The sequence below is a fragment of the Protopterus annectens genome, chromosome 7.part0 (genome assembly GCF_019279795.1).
Source record: "Protopterus annectens isolate FY-2018-M chromosome 7.part0, PAN1.0, whole genome shotgun sequence".
NCBI lineage: Eukaryota > Metazoa > Chordata > Ceratodontiformes > Protopteridae > Protopterus > Protopterus annectens.
The window spans coordinates 385,352,552-385,372,221 of NC_056739.1; positions in this window are offsets into that span (position 1 = coordinate 385,352,552).

The following is a 19,670-nucleotide window of genomic DNA, read 5'->3' on the forward strand; positions in this document are numbered from 1 at the left end:
GCTATTTTTGTGGCTCCATGGAGGGACATAAGCAGTAGTTTCTTGCACCCCAGTATTGTTCTTGAATATGGATGCCGTGGTGGCTACAGCGGGTCATGCTACTCTACTACTGCAGTGTCCTAGGACTGCTGGCTGGTCTGTCTGATGACATTATTATTTACAGCATGGTATGAAAACCTAGCAGGCTGTATTGAAGACATAATACAGTTCCTCCATACATGTCCAGGCAGTAGAATATGAATTTCAAGCTGAACACATGTTCCACAACATTTCTGCCTTGAGTGTGGCTGGCAGTGTTCTGCTGTTTGGCTATACCTTATAACCAAATATAGGCATCCCAGATATGGGCATCAAGGCAGGGATCCAAGGGTAAACTGCATTACCTGTAACACACTACAGAAATACATCAGAGTTTGATAAAGTTAGTATTGTGTACCTTTATGTGCATGGCTGTGGATATGAAGGTGTTCCTGGACAGCCTACTAGGTGGCCCTGTGGTATCTCTCCATGCAGGAAGAATATAATACAAATGGCTCTATAACAGATGGGAATAATGGGAAATGCTACAGGGCTACATAGACAAATGGGTTAGTAGCCTCTTGGTGTATCACACTATTGCTACAATCTAAGGCTCACGGCATGCTGGAAGGGTGGGTTATATTGCAGAAGCCACATGGGGGGTGTCATTCTCCATTGGAGTATGAGGAAGGCAGATGTGCTCATCCACTTGTGGAAGAAGTGACTTAAGTAACGTTTTGAGAATTCCAAAAGCTGATGCCTGCAAAATATCCAAGGTTTCTCCATCTCATTTCTAACAGGTCCCTTGTAGCTAGTAAGTTAGGTACTATATATGCCTTGGTATCCATGGGTAAAGGAAGCCCATGCACTCTACCAGTTCCTGGCTATGGCCTATACATGTTAACCAATGCCTATATAAGGAGTGTTATCTATGCTCAATTGATCCCAGGCCTGTTGGTCTAACAACTGGTGGGAGTTAATCTTTGAAGGTGCTGATTTCATCTGTGCAGGCAGTCTTCTCAAACTGGGGAGACCACTGCCTGAGCTTTGCAAATGTTGATTTATGTACATTACTGTTGAATTGGCATCCCAGATATGGGCATCAAGGCAGGGATCCAAGGGTAAACTGCATTACCTGTAACACACTACAGAAATACATCAGAGTTTAATAAAGTTAGTATTGTGTACCTTTATGTGCATGGCTGTGGATATGAAGGTGTTCCTGGACAGCCTACTAGGTGGCCCTGTGGTATCTCTCCATGCAGGAAGAATATAATACAAATGGCTCTATAACAGATGGGAATAATGGGAAATGCTACAGGGCTACATAGACAAATGGGTTAGTAGCCTCTTGGTGTATCACACTATTGCTACAATCTAAGGCTCACAACATGCTGGAAGGGTGGGTTATATTGCAGAAGCCACATGGGGGGTGTCATTCTCCATTGGAGTATGAGGAAGGCAGATGTGCTCATCCACTTGTGGAAGAAGTGACTTAAGTAACGTTTTGAGAATTCCAAAAGCTGATGCCTGCAAAATATCCAAGGTTTCTCCATCTCATTTCTAACAGGTCCCTTGTAGCTAGTAAGTTAGGTACTATATATACCTTGGTATCCATGGGTAAAGGAAGCCCATGCACTCTACCAGTTCCTGGCTATGGCCTATACATGTTAACCAATGCCTATATAAGGAGTGTTATCTATGCTCAATTGATCCCAGGCCTGTTGGTCTAACAACTGGTGGGAGTTAATCTTTTGAAGGTGCTGATTTCATCTGTGCAGGCAGTCTTCTCAAACTGGGGAGACCACTGCCTGAGCTTTGCAAATGTTGATTTATGTACATTACTGTTGAATTGGCATCCCAGATATGGGCATCAAGGCAGGGATCCAAGGGTAAACTGCATTACCTGTAACACACTACAGAAATACATCAGAGTTTGATAAAGTTAGTATTGTGTACCTTTATGTGCATGGCTGTGGATATGAAGGTGTTCCTGGACAGCCTACTAGGTGGCCCTGTGGTATCTCTCCATGCAGGAAGAATATAATACAAATGGCTCTATAACAGATGGGAATAATGGGAAATGCTACAGGGCTACATAGACAAATGGGTTAGTAGCCTCTTGGTGTATCACACTATTGCTACAATCTAAGGCTCACAACATGCTGGAAGGGTGGGTTATATTGCAGAAGCCACATGGGGGGTGTCATTCTCCACTGGAGTATGAGGAAGGCAGATGTGCTCATCCACTTGTGGAAGAAGTGACTTAAGTAACGTTTTGAGAATTCCAAAAGCTGATGCCTGCAAAATATCCAAGGTTTCTCCATCTCATTTCTAACAGGTCCCTTGTAGCTAGTAAGTTAGGTACTATATATACCTTGGTATCCATGGGTAAAGGAAGCCCATGCACTCTACCAGTTCCTGGCTATGGCCTATACATGTTAACCAATGCCTATATAAGGAGTGTTATCTATGCTCAATTGATCCCAGGCCTGTTGGTCTAACAACTGGTGGGAGTTAATCTTTTGAAGGTGTTGATTTCATCTGTGCAGGCAGTCTTCTCAAACTGGGGAGACCACTGCCTGAGCTTTGCAAATGTTGATTTATGTACATTACTGTTGAATTCTGCTAGCAATGTAAGTTTTTTTCACTTTGTACTACTTTATACTCAGCATCTGTGGAATTTCAAGCCTGGCTATAAGCAGTGACTTTCTTTCATCTATCCTTACTTGTGTATTGTACCTACATCTGATGGCACTTCATTTGCATGCCATTATACTATAATTTACATAAGTATTTTCCGTTATCTTTTGCACTATACCCATAGTGCTACAGGGTTCTATGAATTACTAGTTTATATTTTCATTTTTGGCATTTTCTTCATATAAAAAGCCGTGTAAAACACAATGAAAGTTTTAATCCAAGAGCACTTAAGCAGATCACATTCAATGACAGTAAACTGAACAGTTTGAGTGCAATGGGAAGAGAATTACTGGGAACTTGTGGTAGAGACTGATTGTGCTTCAAAAGAGTTCAAAGTGAGCTGGTTGTAGCCATCTAAGTAAAGGTATGCTTCTGCTGGTGGTCTGCTAGTTTGAGAAAAAGGAAGACCTAAGTTGACTGCTTGTTTGGGCTGATTTAAATTAAAATGATTAAGAATTACATAGGTCTAGGGCCTAGGTTCATTCTGAACAGCTACTGTTTTGACTCCTGTCTGCTCTGCAATATGCTTAGTGCTTGAAGTGCAGTATTTTTCTGCCATATTAAATGCTGTGATTAAGTGCTGTCGAGTGTGTGGATTAAAGGATGGTGCTGATAAACGTTATGATAACATATCCATCATCAGTAGACAGTGAAATCAAGCCAAAATATCATTACCTTGTACAGATAATATAAAATAATTAATTGTTTGCTATATGATGAATTATTTACTTTGAACAAATTCATGGAAAAAAAATTAGATGCCGATATGTTGTCAACTTTAAGGACATGCATTTTTGTTTTTTGTTTAACGATGGGAAAAGTACAGTTATGTAAGTAAACTTAAAATAACAGTAGATGTTTGAATAGATCACTGTTGCAGTAACCCAAGCTCTATAGGATCAGCTAACTAGCTTCCAAAGCTTTAAGGCTCTTTACACACTCCCTAGCCACTGTAATGCTTGGTAAGTGTGTACAAAGAAGAGCTAGTTAGTAAAGTAGAAAGGATTTGCTAATGGGACACTTATTTGTCCAGCCTCTAAGTACTAGTCAGCTGATCTCTTGAAGCCAGCAGGGAAGAGAGGACTTTGGAGGCAATAATGTTTGGAGTTTTGGTGCCCTAGCCACTGACTTTATAGTGGTCTCCCTGTGTTTTGTAGTGGCTAGGGCATGTGAAAGGTGCCCTAAAGCTTTAGAAGCTGCCCAGCTGGTTTAATCCTGGTAGGATACATCCCATATAGCTTAGGCTACAGCAATAGTGATCCAATGATTAACATAAGCTGTGTGCTTCACATGGCTGCCATACTGGCACCTGGAATGCATTTGAGAGCATTACAGGGCCAAAGGGCATTTTGATCATCCTGGAAGCCTCTAACTTAGCTGGAATGCATTTTTTTGCCACAGAACCATGTTGTAGCTATGATATTAATGCCCAGTATAGATATAGTGTTGCTGTGTTCTAAGGATGTAGAGGCCAAACTGATGTTGCATTGTTATTGCTTGTTTGTTTAGGCCACAGGGAAAGGCCTACTGAAATTACACCAAAGTTATCATCTTGTCTAGTAGTATTTAAACATTTGTAAGAGCTCATAATACTAAATATTCCACTATGTTTAGGATGGATTACAAAAAAGAAAGGAGAAATCAGCTGGAGTGTCGGCCTGAGAGTGGGCAGGAGTCTATCACAAATTTGTCAGTTCAACACGATGAGTATTTCATCCACTACAAAATATTTCAGCAGAAAGACAGTGGAATAGTTTGCCAGGAAGTATAACTAGGTAATCTCATAGCAACTATTACAACAACATTAAGTTTCCATGTTGCTTTACAATAGGCAGGAGATGTCACTTACTTGACAGAATGATAGACAGACAGGCAAATAGAGAATTGCTTTAGCAGCACAAGAATAAGTTCCCAGAGAAGAAAATTAGGGTGGACGCAAACCTGACATAGTAGGCGAGTTTGATTCAACCATAGGTGTTACTCTATATTAATGATTTTATTTATTACCTTCACCCTGGATCTAAAGTGGTTTTGTATTGAAACTTTCAAAAGGTAGGATAGCTACAGCAGCTTTTTACTTTAAGCAACAATCTTAGCCTACATAAACGTTTTGAACCAAGCAAATGGGGAACAGCTGCAGTTATTCCCCTGCATAAGGGAGGACCTTCCACAGACCCAGGCAATTAATGAGCCATAACTTGACCCAGCCTCTTATGCAAAACTATGGAAAGACTTACCATGGAAGCAATCAATCAGGACTTAGGGAACCTCCAAGGACTGAACCTATCTCAGTCTGGATTTGTCAAGGGAAGGTCATGCTTACTCAGTCTAGTAGAGTTTTTTTGAAAAGATCACCAGTGCAATAGATGACATATCTCAACCTGAACAGAGCTTTCAACATATTTGTCCACTCAAGTATTATAAAAAAGCTAAATAAACTGGGAATATACCCCTATGTCACTCGCTGCATTGCCAACTGGCTTTACAGATATGATACAGGAAATCAAATGGGGGGAGTTACCGCCACAAAGAGACCAGTCACCAGGGAGTCCCCAAGAGTTCTATACTGGACCTCTCCTGTTTGGGATCCACTTTTCTGAAGTGAAAGCCAATATCAAAGGGTTCTATCTGACTAGCTTTACAGATGACTGCAAGCTAGGAGCAGTCATTAATTCCTCAAATGACTTGGCCATTCTGCACTAAGGTTTGTCCAAATAAGTAGCAAGTGCCAAAATCTTGGACTAACACTAAATCTCCAAAAAATGCATTACTGTATTCTTTGGTAGGCCATATGTTTCAAGGACTATTAAATTGACAATATAATCCTAAGATATGACCCAGTTCACTATTTGGGAACATATGTTGACAGTGGCCTACATTATGGCCAATATGTGTCCACTTTACTAAAAAGTTCTTCTATATTGCACAGCTTATAAACAAAGGGATTGTGTCTAGGTCTAGGGATATCATTGTCCACCTTTACTCAGCCCTCATTAGGGCTATATGATGCCCCCTTTGGCATGCATCTGTCTATACACATCCAACAACTGGAATGCCCACAGAGATAACTTAATAAAAGGATAGAAGGCCTAAACAACATATCCTACATGGACCAACTCAAAGTCCTGTCACTATACTCAGTATCCTACATACTGCTAACAGGTGATTTATGTCTGGCATACAAAGCATAATCCAACCCAGTAGTGATGGATTTACTGCACATCAGCAAGTCAAATTGCATCAGAAATACTCAGTCAAGGGTTATAAACCTCTTCTGCAACACCAATAGAATGGTTTGGAGGGGCAGGTATAGCTCACAGAGGATACTGCTGCTCTTCAACAGACTCCCCCATCCATATAAAACAAGGTTCATCCTGTTCATATTCAAGCACAACTTAAATTTATGGATGGAAAACAGAAAATTTAACCAAGGACTGCCCCCTGTACTACTAATATGCTTTATCCCATGCATGGGTCCCCTCAAACTATCTATTACATCATCTCAGTTATTCTTATTAGGGGTAATATATAATTATCAACCATGTGATGGGTAAGACCACTCTCTAACCCAAATGGGATAGGTTAAATCGTGCACCAAAAGGGAAATTGGCTAGGCTTAAAATGTCCCACAAGGGCAATTAGCCTAGTGCTTACCTATGATCCCATGAACAATAGGGGTCAGTTGCCCAGCAGGAAGCAACTCTATTCGAGGAAGTGGAAAGGGAAGTAGAGGTTGGGGATGAGGGGCCAGACAAGAAATGAAACAGTCAACTGTGAGGAAGAGGACTGAGCCAGTAGGTGGTACAGTGAATAGGAGGAGGAGCCAAACATCTACTAATCTTGATGTCACAACTCAGTCTGTGGTAAAGGGTCAAACACTGCATAGGAGTAGCACAGGGGCAGTTAAGAGTTTCAATCTCTTAGACAATGAAACAGAATATGTGCAGGATGAAATGGAAAGGATGGGTGAATATATTTACCCTATATTGAATCATTGATTAGTGAGGAAACTGTCAAGTTTATAGAGGTTGCTAAGGGATGAGGGTTACAAGCAAGGAAAGGATGTGCCTGAAAGTTAGGTTCCACAAGGAACATGCATTCAATGAGCTGCCACACTGAGATCACTTCACATATTTCCTTAGTCTCTATGCCCCTGAGTGAGGAAGAGATGGTTCAGACTTGACTTTAGAGCACCCTGGGGACTGTGTTGGATTATTCATGGGATGGGTTGGAAAAAGTGATGTGGAAAAATGCTCAGAGTTGGTAGATGGAGCACAGAGCTGCCCATCTATTGCAAACTGTTAAAACAAACACTTGGCAGGTTAGCTATGTGGAGCTATTTGATCTCCTTGACCCGGATGGAGTCCAATGCATTACAGAAATGGAGTAACAAAAGGCTCAAAACCAGCTGGCTACAGTGGTGGTTTTGGACAAATGCTAAAGCACCACATCTAGGACAAATTTTATTGTATTTGCATTTGCTTTTCGGGGTAGAGCCTGATATCTATGGACCTTTTTCAGACTCAGACCAGGAGCAGTGTCTGGTTAAGAGACTTACTCAGAGTCACACAGTTAGGCAATGGAAGCTAATGGATACATGAGAAAACTGGTCTATGGTTTTAATGTATTACAAGGCCATACATTTATAAAAGTACTCTACTCAACCAAGACAATTGATTGCTTACCAGCTAACTGTAAGGAATACCCACAGGAAGTAAGAGAGTTGAGAGTGGTTGCAATATGACCAGCAATGTGGAAAGCTCAAAGCAAAAAGCCAAAATGTTGAGGTGACACATGATGCAGGCGCTAATGGTAGAACTGAGTTGCTCTCCAATATCATGGTGGAACATCAGTGTCAACAGATGTTCATGGATAGTCTGTCACCATACATATGTATGCTCACATGCATACCCCTCATTTCTCCAGATTTTGGAAGGACTCCCATCATTTGTTGTCAAACATCTGTTCCATCCCTGCTAAAACTGGAAATTATTTTGAGAATTTGTAAGTTAAAAGTATCAATATTCAAGTGTCCGTAATTTGGGACCTTTCCATAATTATTTTTAGTTTGCCTGTGTTTCTCCAGGTAAAAGTTGAGAGGTATGCTCACATTGTAGGGGCTAATATCCCACCATGTATGTCAAGAGGAAAGACATTTGAAGGTAATGGGAGGTTGGCATAATGGTTAAGGTGTTTACATTACAGTTACAAGGTACAGGGTTTGATTCTCACATGGGGTAAATGGCTAGGCTTAAAATGGCCCAGAAGGGCTGTTAGCATAGTACTAAACTAACTAGTGTAATAGGCTACATTTTTAGGTCAGATGGATGGCTGCATTATGAACGTCATACCTTTCAACCTCTTAGCACAAGAAATCTGGACACAGCTAAAAATAATGGGGGGACAAAGCCCCCAAAATAGGGAAGTGGTACCTACAAAAATTTAAGTGGAATTTCAGCTGATTCATCACTTTTTACCTTGAGACTGGCAAAGCAAATGGTGGCACTGACAGGGAGGCCAACTATTGTGCTGTTTGAACCACTTGTTTGAGAAACAGTCCATGACTGGTTAAACTGGTCATAGAGTCTGACATTCATTTTCTGATGTTTCACCCACCATAAGATTTTCACCTTCTATGTATAAAGTTGGAATATTGCTTTGACTCATCTGTGTCAATGGGGAGTGCAAGACCATGTGCTAAATTCAAGAAGTCTAGTATGGTCATGTACGGGGTATAGGAGGAAATACCTCTGGAAAGAAGGGCAGACATTACCATATCAATTCCTTGAATATCTGGAAAGTTAAGAAGCAGATAAAACAAGGGGTAAAATGACCTTTAAAAAGCTTTGTCAGGTACTTTGAGTCCCCCTGGTACTAGAAGCTAGAAGGCCTTGTAAAAACATTGACTTTTCTGGCACTGGAGACTGATTTGGAGGTCCAGACATTCAGATTGCCTGGAATGAAATTAGAAGCCTTCAGGACTAAAGACCAATTAACTGGAAGGCAAGAATAAAGCCAGAGTTATGCAGGTAATGTTCCTTTTAGAAAAAAAGAAAAAAAGAAAAAAGAAAAAAAAGGTAATGTTCCTTTTAGGGCTGATGAACTTTAAGTATAGGACCATACTTACAAAGAGGCCTTTTATATCATATTATTAGCTGGCTTAAAAGGGAGAGGGAAACATCGATTAGAATCCCAAGTGCAGTAAGAGCAGAATCATCAGCTAAGTCTAAGTTCTTACAACTCCAAAATAAAATACTGTTTTGGCAGGATGATTAGCTGGATGGCTCAAATATGGAGCTGCACATGGATGCATCAAGACCGATAGGCACAGTAGGCTAAAACTGAAATAATTCATTTGCAGAACCATGGACTGAAGCTCATGTTTAGCTGACATTAGCTATAAAAGACATTGCATTTTGGGAACTGATGCCAATATGGGTGACATTGGTGGTACAGGAACCACATCTGGCTAATAAGAGAACAATGTTTTGTACCAATTACCATGTGGTAACTTAAACACTGAGGAGCAGGTCTTTCAATGAAATATGAAAAGGTCCCAAGAAAGCTGATTTTGGCAGTCCTGCAATGATTCGAAGTTCCAGAATTACTGGTAGAATTAGGGTAGGCTGTACATAAGGGCCCAATGACACAAGTAATAACTGGATTTAGACTCACAAAGGAGTTTGTAATGGGAGCGGGGGGGGGGGGTGCATCAAAGTTCCGCTCTGAGCCTGTTGCTAATTATACTGCTGATAGACTACACCAGCAAACAGATGGGAAGGGACATCAAGAAAGCTGCTGTGTGTAGACAATGTGTCATTACAAGCAGACTCTGAACAGGAACTTCAGCAAATGATAGGGGAATGAATGCAAAACTGAAGGCATACAGAAAGAAACTGAATAGAGACAAGATAGCTGCCATGGCAGCAAATGGTGGAAATCAGAAGTACCTGAAAACTGAGATAGAAGAGAAAACAGTGGAACAGGTGAAAAGCTTTAAGTATATGTGATGGATGACTGAAGAGAAGTGATGCCTGAATAAGGTGGTGAAAGATAGAATCAGAGGGGCTGTAGCTAACTGGCACAGTGGCAGGGGTACTGTGTACAGAGGATGCCACACACCGTGTGTTAGGGTAGTGTATGACAGAAGGATGCCACACACAGTGTCAGGGGTAATGTGTGACAGAAGAATGCCACACACAGTTTCAAGGGTAGTGTGTAACAGAAGGATGCCACACACAGTGTCAGGGGTAGTGTGTAACAGAAGAATGTCACACACAGAGTGTCAGGGTTGTGTGTGACAGAAGGATGCCACACACAGTGTCAGGGGTAATGTGTAACAGAAGAATGCCATACACAGCGTCAGAGGTAGTGTGTAACAGAAGGATGCCACACACAGAATGTCAGAGGTAGTATGAAACAGAAGAATGTCACACACAGAATGTCAGTGGTAGTGTGTAACAGAAGAATGTCACACACAGAATGTCAGGAGTAGTGTTTACAGAAAAATGTCACACACAGTGTCAGGGGTAGTGTGTGATAGAAGAATACAACACAGAGTGTCAGGGATACTGCATGACAGAAGGATGTCACACACAGTGTCAGGGGTAATGTGTTGCAGAAGGATGCCGCACACAGTATCAGGGGTAGTCTGAAACAGATGAATGTCGCACACATAGTGTCAGGGGTAGTGTGTGACAGAAGGATGCTACACACAGTGTCAGGGGTAAGGTATGACAGAAGGATGCCACTCACAGTGTTAGGTGTAGTGTGTGACAGAAGGATGCCACACCCAGTGTCCAAGGTAGTGTGTGACAGAAGAATACAACACAGAATGTCAGGGATACTGCATGACAGAAGAATGCCACACAGAGGGTCAGGGTAGTGTGTGACAGAAAAATGCAACACAGAATATCAGGGATACTGCATGACAGACGAATGCCACACACAGAGTGTCAGGATAGTGTGTGATAGAAGGATGCCGCACACAGTGTCAGGGGTAGTGTGTAACAGAAGAATGCCACACACAGTGTCAGGGGTAGTGTGTGACAGGAGGATGCCACACACAGTGTTAGGGAAGTGTGTGACAGAAGAATGCTACACACAGTGTCAGGGGTAGTATGTAACAGAAGAATGTCACACACAGAATTTCAGGGGGTAGGGTATGACAGAAGGATGTCACACACAGTGTCAGGGGTAAGGTATGACAGAAGGATGCCACACACAGTGTCCGGGGTAGTGTGTAACAGACAGATGCCACACACAGAATGTCAGGGGTAGTGTGTAACAGAGGAATGCCACACACAGAGTGTCAGGGTAGTGTGTGACAGAAGGATGCTACACACAATGTCAGGGATAAGTTATGAGAGAAGGATGCCACTCACAGTGTCCGGGGTAGTGTGTGACAGAAGAATGCCACACATAGAGTGTCAGGGTAATATGTGATAGAAGGTTGCTACACACAATGTCTGGGATAGTGTCTGACAGAGGAATGCAACACATGGTGTCAGGGGTGGTGTGTGACAGAAGGATGCCACACACACAGTGTCAGGGGTAGTGTATAACAGAAGGATGCCACACAGAATGCCAGGGGTAGGGTATGACAGAAGGATGGCACACAGAGTGTCAGGGGTTGTGTGTGACAGAAGGATACCACACACAGTGTCCGGGGTAGTGTATGACAGAAGGATGCCACACACAGAGTGTCAGAATAGTGTGTGACAGAAGGATGCCATACACAGTGTCAGGGGTAGTGTGTGACAGAAGGATGCCACATACAGTGTCAGGGTTAGTGAGTGACAGAATGATGCCACACACACAGTGTCAGGGGTAGTGTGTGACAGAAGGATGCAACACAGAATGCCTGGGGTAGGGTATGACAGAAAGATGCCACACAGAGTGTCAGGGGTAGGGTATGCCAGAAGGATGCCACACAGAGTGTCAGGGGTAGTATTTAACAGAAGAATGCCACACACAGAGTGTCAGGATAGTGTGTGATAGAAGGATGATACACACAGTGTCTGGGATAAGGTATGACAGAAGAATGCCACATAGAGTATCAGGGGTAGTGTGTGACAGAAGGATGTCACACACAGTGTCCTGGGAAGTGTGTGATAGAAGAATGCCACACACAGAGTGTCAGGGTAGTGTGTGATAGAAGGATGCTACACACAGTGTCAGTGGTAGTGTCTGACAGAAGAATGCCACACAGACAGTGTCAGGGGTAGTGTGTGACTGAAAGGTAATGTGTACAAAATAGTAGTACATCTTACTTTTCAGTTTCTTTATTATTCTTGCAACCAGTATATTTGCATAGTACAGAAACCTGGGCTGTGAAGGCAGAGCAGGTAAGGAAGCAAGTGATGTTTGAGATGATGTGCCTGAGACAGGTGGTAAGATGTGCATTGTTCAAAAAGTAAAAAAGCCAGTACAAAGGTGTATCAGGTGCTACTTTTAATAAAAAGTTAACATATACAGACCAATTTCGGCATACATAAAAAGCCTTCCTAAGTATAACTAAACCAAAGACCCAGCACTCCTTATATACACACACCCATGTATAACAAAAATCATTCATTGGCTGTTCACAATTGCTCATTCAATCCAGGGGGAATCAAACCCCCTAGCTTAATTAACCATCTTTTTTCTTTATTATTAAGAATATTGTGCTAACCAATTTTATTAGTTCTGTCCCCCTTGATAATATCAATAATCGTAAATCTAAATGATGCTGCAGGATGAACAACCACATGTTTATATAATACATTGGTAAGCCTTTTTGATTTAATGTCACTCATGCTAACTGATCCTAAACTTCACAGGCCTGGACATCTGGCCCACATAAAAGGCCAAACATGTACAGGTGGCTAGGTATATGACCCAATCAGACGAACAGTTAAAAAATTTAATGTCATAAACATGACAAGTGTTACGACTATTGAAAGTTTTTGTCTGATTGAGTCTAATACAGTGTGCACAATAGCCGCAATTATAACAGCCCTGAAGGACATCCCCCGATAAAGAAGATTGTTGAAGGGGGGCAACCATCCAGGCTGGCACCTTATAGTAATTAAAATGAGATACCAAAGACCTACCCCTCCTAAAACCAAAACACCATTTGTCCCCAATAAATGTCCTGATCCTCTCATCTGCTTGTAAGATATTCCAATTCTGTTGTACAACTTCACAAAAAACAGCAGTATTCTGATCATATGTGGTAATCATTCTAATAGGGGTTGATTCAGAAGTGGATTTATCTTTATATCATAAGAGCTCCTGTTTATCCATACCACTCACTTCCCTACATGCCATTGTGATCACTCCAGATTTATATCCACGTTCCTTAAATCTCCTAATCATATCCCTCTTGTGATGATTATGTTGATCCCTGTCAGAGCAAATGCGTTTTATTCTCATGAACTGAGACTTTGGAATATTCTGGATGACATGTGGTGGATGATGGCTGCTGGCATGGAGGAGGGAGTTGTACTCAGGAAATTTGCGGAACACCTTTGTCTCCAAAGACCCATCGGTGTTTTTAGTCGTGAGAACATCCAAAAAGGTAATATGATTTAGATCTTGTGTGCAAGTAAACTTAATACCCCATTTATTCCCATTAAGGTATCCCAAAAATTCTTGTAAATACTCCAAACCCCCCCTCCATATGAGCCAATAGCCAATGAATGATCTTTGTTATAAATAGGTGTATGTATATAAGGAGTGCTGGGTCTTTGGTTTACTTACACTAAGGAAGGCTTGTTTTTATGTATGCCGAAACCGGTCTGTATGTGTTAACTTTGTATTAAAAGTAGCACCTGATACACCTTTGTGCTGGCTTTTTTACTTTTGCATCATTGTCTCTTTAAGCCGTGCACTGCTGTACTTGCAGGGGAACACACTAGACTGCAAGATGTGCATTGTGGGACAGTCATTGAAATAATGACAACAGAGCAGAAGTTACAGTAACTCCAACTGCAGAAAAGGTCAAAGAACATATTATGGTGGTTTGGGCATGTATAGGAAAGTGATAAATTATTTGGAAGAGACAGGAAGGAGGCAAAAGGACGTCCAGCAAAGAAATGGATTAATCTCATGATAGAAGACCTGCAACATTCAGGCATGACTGTAAAGGAAAGTAGGAGTGGCAATGAATCAAGAAATGTGTCAAGAGTTGACACGATGCCGACACCTCTTGTAGAAACAATGAATAATGGGATTAATAATGATAATGATATAGATTTAAGTTTGTTTATTAGGGTAGTGCACTAATCCCATTGGATCAATTTCAGGCACAGCCTAGGTAATTGCAATCACAATGTAAATGGATATACATAGTGGGAAAGATACCAGCAATAATACATACAATCAGTTATATAACTAGAGTCTATATGACAGCCACAGGTCAGTCAAGAGAAGTGTACAGGTAAGTCAAAAACAGCAGGGGAGAAGTTGAGAGGGAGTAATTAAAGAATATGTATCTACTATTGTACTACTGTATCTACTATTTCCCTATAAACTCATCTCCCCTTACAAGCATTCTACCCTATCTCTACCCATCCAAACCCTTAGAAATCTAATAACATTCAGCTCCAATAGTAAGCAATCCAAGTATCTCTCCAATAGTTTTCAACACCTAATCACTATCCCTCTATCTGGTGGCATACACCCTAACCCTGGCCCACATACCCCCCCACTCTTCTTCCAAATCTACCCTTTTCACCACTCTAAATGCCCAAAGCATAGCTAACAAGATTCCCAACCTCCATGCCTGGCTTCAACACAATAAACCAGATATATTGTCCATTTCTGAAACTTGGCTAAAACTTCATATAAAAGACTCAGAAATAGTACCACCCAACTATTCCATTATCAGAAAAGACAGAACCCACAAAACGGGTGGAGGAGTAGCTCTACTTTATTCATCCTCCTTATCAGTTACTGCCTACACTAAACCCATCCCCCAATTCACCAACGCTGAATTAATTCTGGCCCTACTTCAAGTAAATAGGCGCAAGCACATATGCATAGCCTCACTATACATTCCCCTAGGAGACAATATCTCAGTACTCAAAAATATCTATCTTGGCTGTCCACTAATATTAGCAATGAAACTATAATACTGGGTGACATCAACATCAACTGGTCCTCCATTCAGTGTCTCTCTCAAACACCTTAAATATCAACCTTTATAATTTCTCACAACTTATCAACTCTATAACCAGATCCTCCAAAGACTACTCCAGCGGTAGTATCCTCGACTGGATCTTAGTCTCTCACACTCATTATTTCTCTGACAGCGGCATATGACCCGACTCCCTCAGCGATCACCTTCCCACTTTTACTCAGCGCCTTACTTCTCCCCTTCAATTATCTCACAACTATATCTCCACTCGCTACCTCAAACATTTCAGTCCCACTATCTTCTCTAACTCTTTAAAATCAGTAAACTGGAGCCCACTAAGAACTCTATCCCTAGAAGAAGCTGTTACCTACTTCAGCTCAACTTTCTTACACCTGTTAGACAGCTATGCCCCCCCCTTAAATCCAAAAGAATAAAAAGCAAAACTGTCCCTTGGCTAACCAAAAATACACTAGCTGCCATGCAGCTCAGAGATAAAGCCTGGTTACACCACCAGAAAAATAAGACTCCCTCCACCCTCAATGAGTGCATATCACTTTGCAATAAAGTCAAGAAGCTTGTTACATCAGACTGAAAAACATATTTCATCTCATTACAAAACAACCATAAAACAAATCCACAAAACTTTGGAATGGTATCTCAACTCTCCTTAACCCTGGGAAAAAAAAAACCTTTTCCAGACCCTGATGCTCTAGACATAGAACTAGCTACCCAAGTCAACTCTTTTTTCATAAACTCAATCTCCCAACTAACCTTGTCCTTCTCTACCAACTCTACACCCCTACCTCCTTATCCCCTCCCCTAGACTCACTATCACCGTTACTCCCTAATACCTCCACCTTCCAAACTCCTCCTTTCTCCATAAAACCCATACCCATATCTTCCATAAAAAAAAACTTCTCCAAAAACTAAAACCATGCTCCAATGCCCCTGATAACATACCCTCACACTTTCTAAATATTGCCAATGAAGCCATTGCCTTACCCATCATTATACTATCAACCATTCTATCCAAGAAGGTCATGTACCCCAACTATGGAAAAAGGCCTTCCATATACCAATGCATAAAGGGGGTGACAATAATAATATTACAAACCTCCACCCTATTGCCATCCTATCCCCCATCTCTAAACTCCTTGAAAAATGTATCCATCTACAACTTCTTCCCTACCTCACCGACAATCATTTACTTACTCCAACACAGCATGGCTTTAGACCTGGCCACAGTACCACCACTGCCCTTCTTTCCTTCTTAGAAATTGTTAACAAAGCCCGTGACTCTGGCTGCATAGTATCCACCCTCCTACTTGACCTCTCTAAGGCCTTCGATACAATATCTCACAACCTTCTCCTAGCTAAACTCTCTAAACTTATCCCTTTCCAGCCTTAATTGGTTCAATAGTTATCTCTCAAATAGATGCCAAGCAGTCAAATGGAAAACAGCCACCTCCTCCTTCCTTGATACCCCCACTGGAGTCCCCTCCTCTTCAATATATTTATAAATGATTTCCATCACTCAATCCCCAATGCAAAACTCATCCAATATGCTGATGATTCAACCATAATCTGTTCTGCCACCTCCATCCCCACAATGATAAAGCTCACACAAGAAGCTTTCTCTACCACAGAACAATGGATACTAGAAACTCACTTAGCACTCAATGCCTCAAAAACCAAACTAATGCTATTTACCCCTACTAAAACAACCATCACTGACAAGAATTCATTTTCCATCAAAAGCCATAACAAAACAGCTCTCAAATTAGTATCTCTGGTGTCCTCATTGATGACCAGCTCAAATTCACCTCTCACCTACAAATAAATATAAAAAAAACACCAAGAACTTGGCATGCTATATCACCATAATCGTTACCTTACTCCTTCTACAAAGTTTATTCTCACTACCACATATCTCATCCCTTCTCTTCTTTATGGCACTGCACTTCTAACAAACCTACAATCCTCTCTCAAGACAAAACTCTCCTCTTGCTATTACAAAATTGCAAAGTTTGCCACAAGCCAAAAGTCTTCTACCCATCACTGTCTAGCCCTTCGTCAACTAAATTGGTTAGAGCTGCCTAGTTATCTATCCTTTATTCAACTTACCCATGCCCATAAACTTATTTTGAACCCCACCCTTTGCCCCTACCTATCCTCAACCTTCAAAATGCACCTGCCTAACAGATTGTTAAGAACCAGCAATCAGAACCTAATAGAACTCAATAAACTTACCCACCCCTCAGGCAAAAATCTCCTATCCTTTGTCCTTGCACATCAATGGAATTCACTGCTTCCATCCATCCGTACCACCACAAACTTTACTTCCTTCAAAAACTCACTCCACTTACACCTAATTTCTCAGTGGGAATGGTCCTGCTCCCACCCCTCTTAACCTCCTCTCTTCATCTCAGTCTTCTTTGATTCCATGCATGGTTTTAGCAGGAACCGATCCATGCATAAACAACCTACTCTTAACTTACAATGCTGATACTTTTTATCTCAGAAGTTGTCTCTATAAATTAAATATTTTATCTGCAACTAGTATAACCTAAACTTTGATTGTCATTTTTCCATTAGATATTGTATGTTTGAATGCATTTCATACTAATACTTTTGTACTTACGATTATAAAAACGTCTAATGTAAACTTGTTGTAATTGTTTTGCTTTTGGAGCTTTTCTTCCCAGAACTCCATTGAAAATGGGTTCTTCTAGGCCCAATGGACTATCCTGGTAAAATAACTGCAAATAAATAAATAAATAAAATAAATAAAGGGGAAGTAAAAATGGAGGGGAGAACAACAGTTTCTAGTTGTGTGTTCAAGAAAATGTGCTAACTTTGTAAGAAGATAGCCTTTAATAGCTTGCAGTCTGCTCTTTGTGATGTATCCTGACTTTTGTGTTGGAAGTTTGTGAGCCGAAATCTGAATTTAGTGTAACTGAGGAGGTCTTCCAGAGGTACTATAAGATATTCCCATAATTCAGGACCAAGAGTGAAGAATAATACATGGTTAGAGCAGTGTAGTTTGGTTAATGGTATCTATAAATTAGGAAACGATTGTGAATGAGTTCTAAGGTTATATATTGTGGTTTCGGTGAGGAGTTTCTTTGTGTGCAGTGAAAGTAACGCCGGTCTAAAACTTTCTATAGTATTGACCTCAATAGAAGGTTTGCTATCTGTTTCATTGGAAGTCATTTGCCTACAGTGTGAGGCAGTGATGGTCTTGCTTGAGGGAAGTTTGCAATAACATAATATAGCTTATTGGAGATGGTTTGTAGGGTGATAGTATTTTCTCTGATGCTGCAGTAATTATGGGTAGACTGTATTTTAATAGTGTTTGCTGTATTTCCTTGCCAATTGGTGCTCTTGTTGGGGCTGATAGGTAGGAGGAGATTTTTCTTGCCCAGAATAGTAGAGAATTTATTTTTGCCTGCATTTCTTTTTTTTTTTTGGTGTGATGACAGCTCAGAGGTTGATCTAGGACTGCAAGATATGAAAAAATAATAGGGTGTTTTGTCTCGAATGAGAAGTTATTTAGGTCTGTAATGTGAAATACTTTGAGAACTTTGGATAATTTCTGATGAGTACTGATGATCACAGTGTCTTAGATGGGTGTGGAAGCAGTTTTTGTTTAATAAGTCATTTACTGAGGGAGTAGAGGCCCGCTTGGAGTTGCATTTGGATTTGTGAGGCTGGACTTGAAGACAACCATGTCATCTGCATATAAGATGATGGGTAGGTGGGTAATGTCATAAGGGAGTATACGGATGAAGATTAAGAGTAAGGGTGCTAAACTGGAGTCACGGGGACTCCTTTAATGAAAGGAGCTGTTTTGGAAAGTGAATGTCCTATTTTTACTCATATGTGTTTGAAATTTTTTGAATCATGAGAGGATGTCAGTAGTTATGCTAATTTCAGTCAGTTTTTCCCACAGTAGTCCATAAAGTCAAAGGCCTTAATAGAGCTTATGAATACTGCTTCTATAGGGTTGCCTTTGTCTGTATCATCAGTGATTGCGCAAAGGTTGGTCACTGCAAAATCTATGCTTTTTTTTTTTCTGAAAAGGTGGTAATGAGTCAAAGGATAACTTTTATCCAGACACAAGTCACCTCTTAGCAGTCTGTAGGATACAAAGTTTAGTGACAGGGCTTTCTGTTGTTCCATGCACAACATGTTATTTAGGCCCTGCATGCTTTTAGTAAGGTATCTGTGTGAGCATTTCAATTGTTGCACATGTCTGGAGAAATACTTGCCCATGGGGGGGCATTATATTCAATGACTGGTCTAATGAGGACTAAAGTAAAGGGGAGGAAATGATATCCCTCGATCTAGACACAATCCATTTATAAGCTGTGCAATATAGGAAGGACTTTCTTATAACGATGGACACATGTTGGTCAAAAGTTAGGTCACTGTCCACATTAAGTTCCCAAATCTGGAAATGTGTCAATTCTTAGGGGCATATTATCAATAAAGTAGTTCCTTGAGGTAGATGACTTCCCATGTACTTTTGCTACCAGTTATTTATTTATTTGGGACAAACCTTCCTGCAGGTTGGCTAAATTGTTTGGGGATTCAATGACAGCTTCTAGATTGCAGTCATCTACAAACTTAGTCAGCCAGAGCCCTTTGGTATTGCCCTTTACTTCAGTAAAGTAGATGACAAACAACTTCTTCCCTACCTCACCGACAATCACTTACTTACTCCAACACAGCATGGCTTTAGACCTGGCCACAGTACCACCACTGCCCTTCTTTCCTTATTAGAAATTGTTAACAAAGCCTGTGACTCTGGCTGCATAGTATCCAC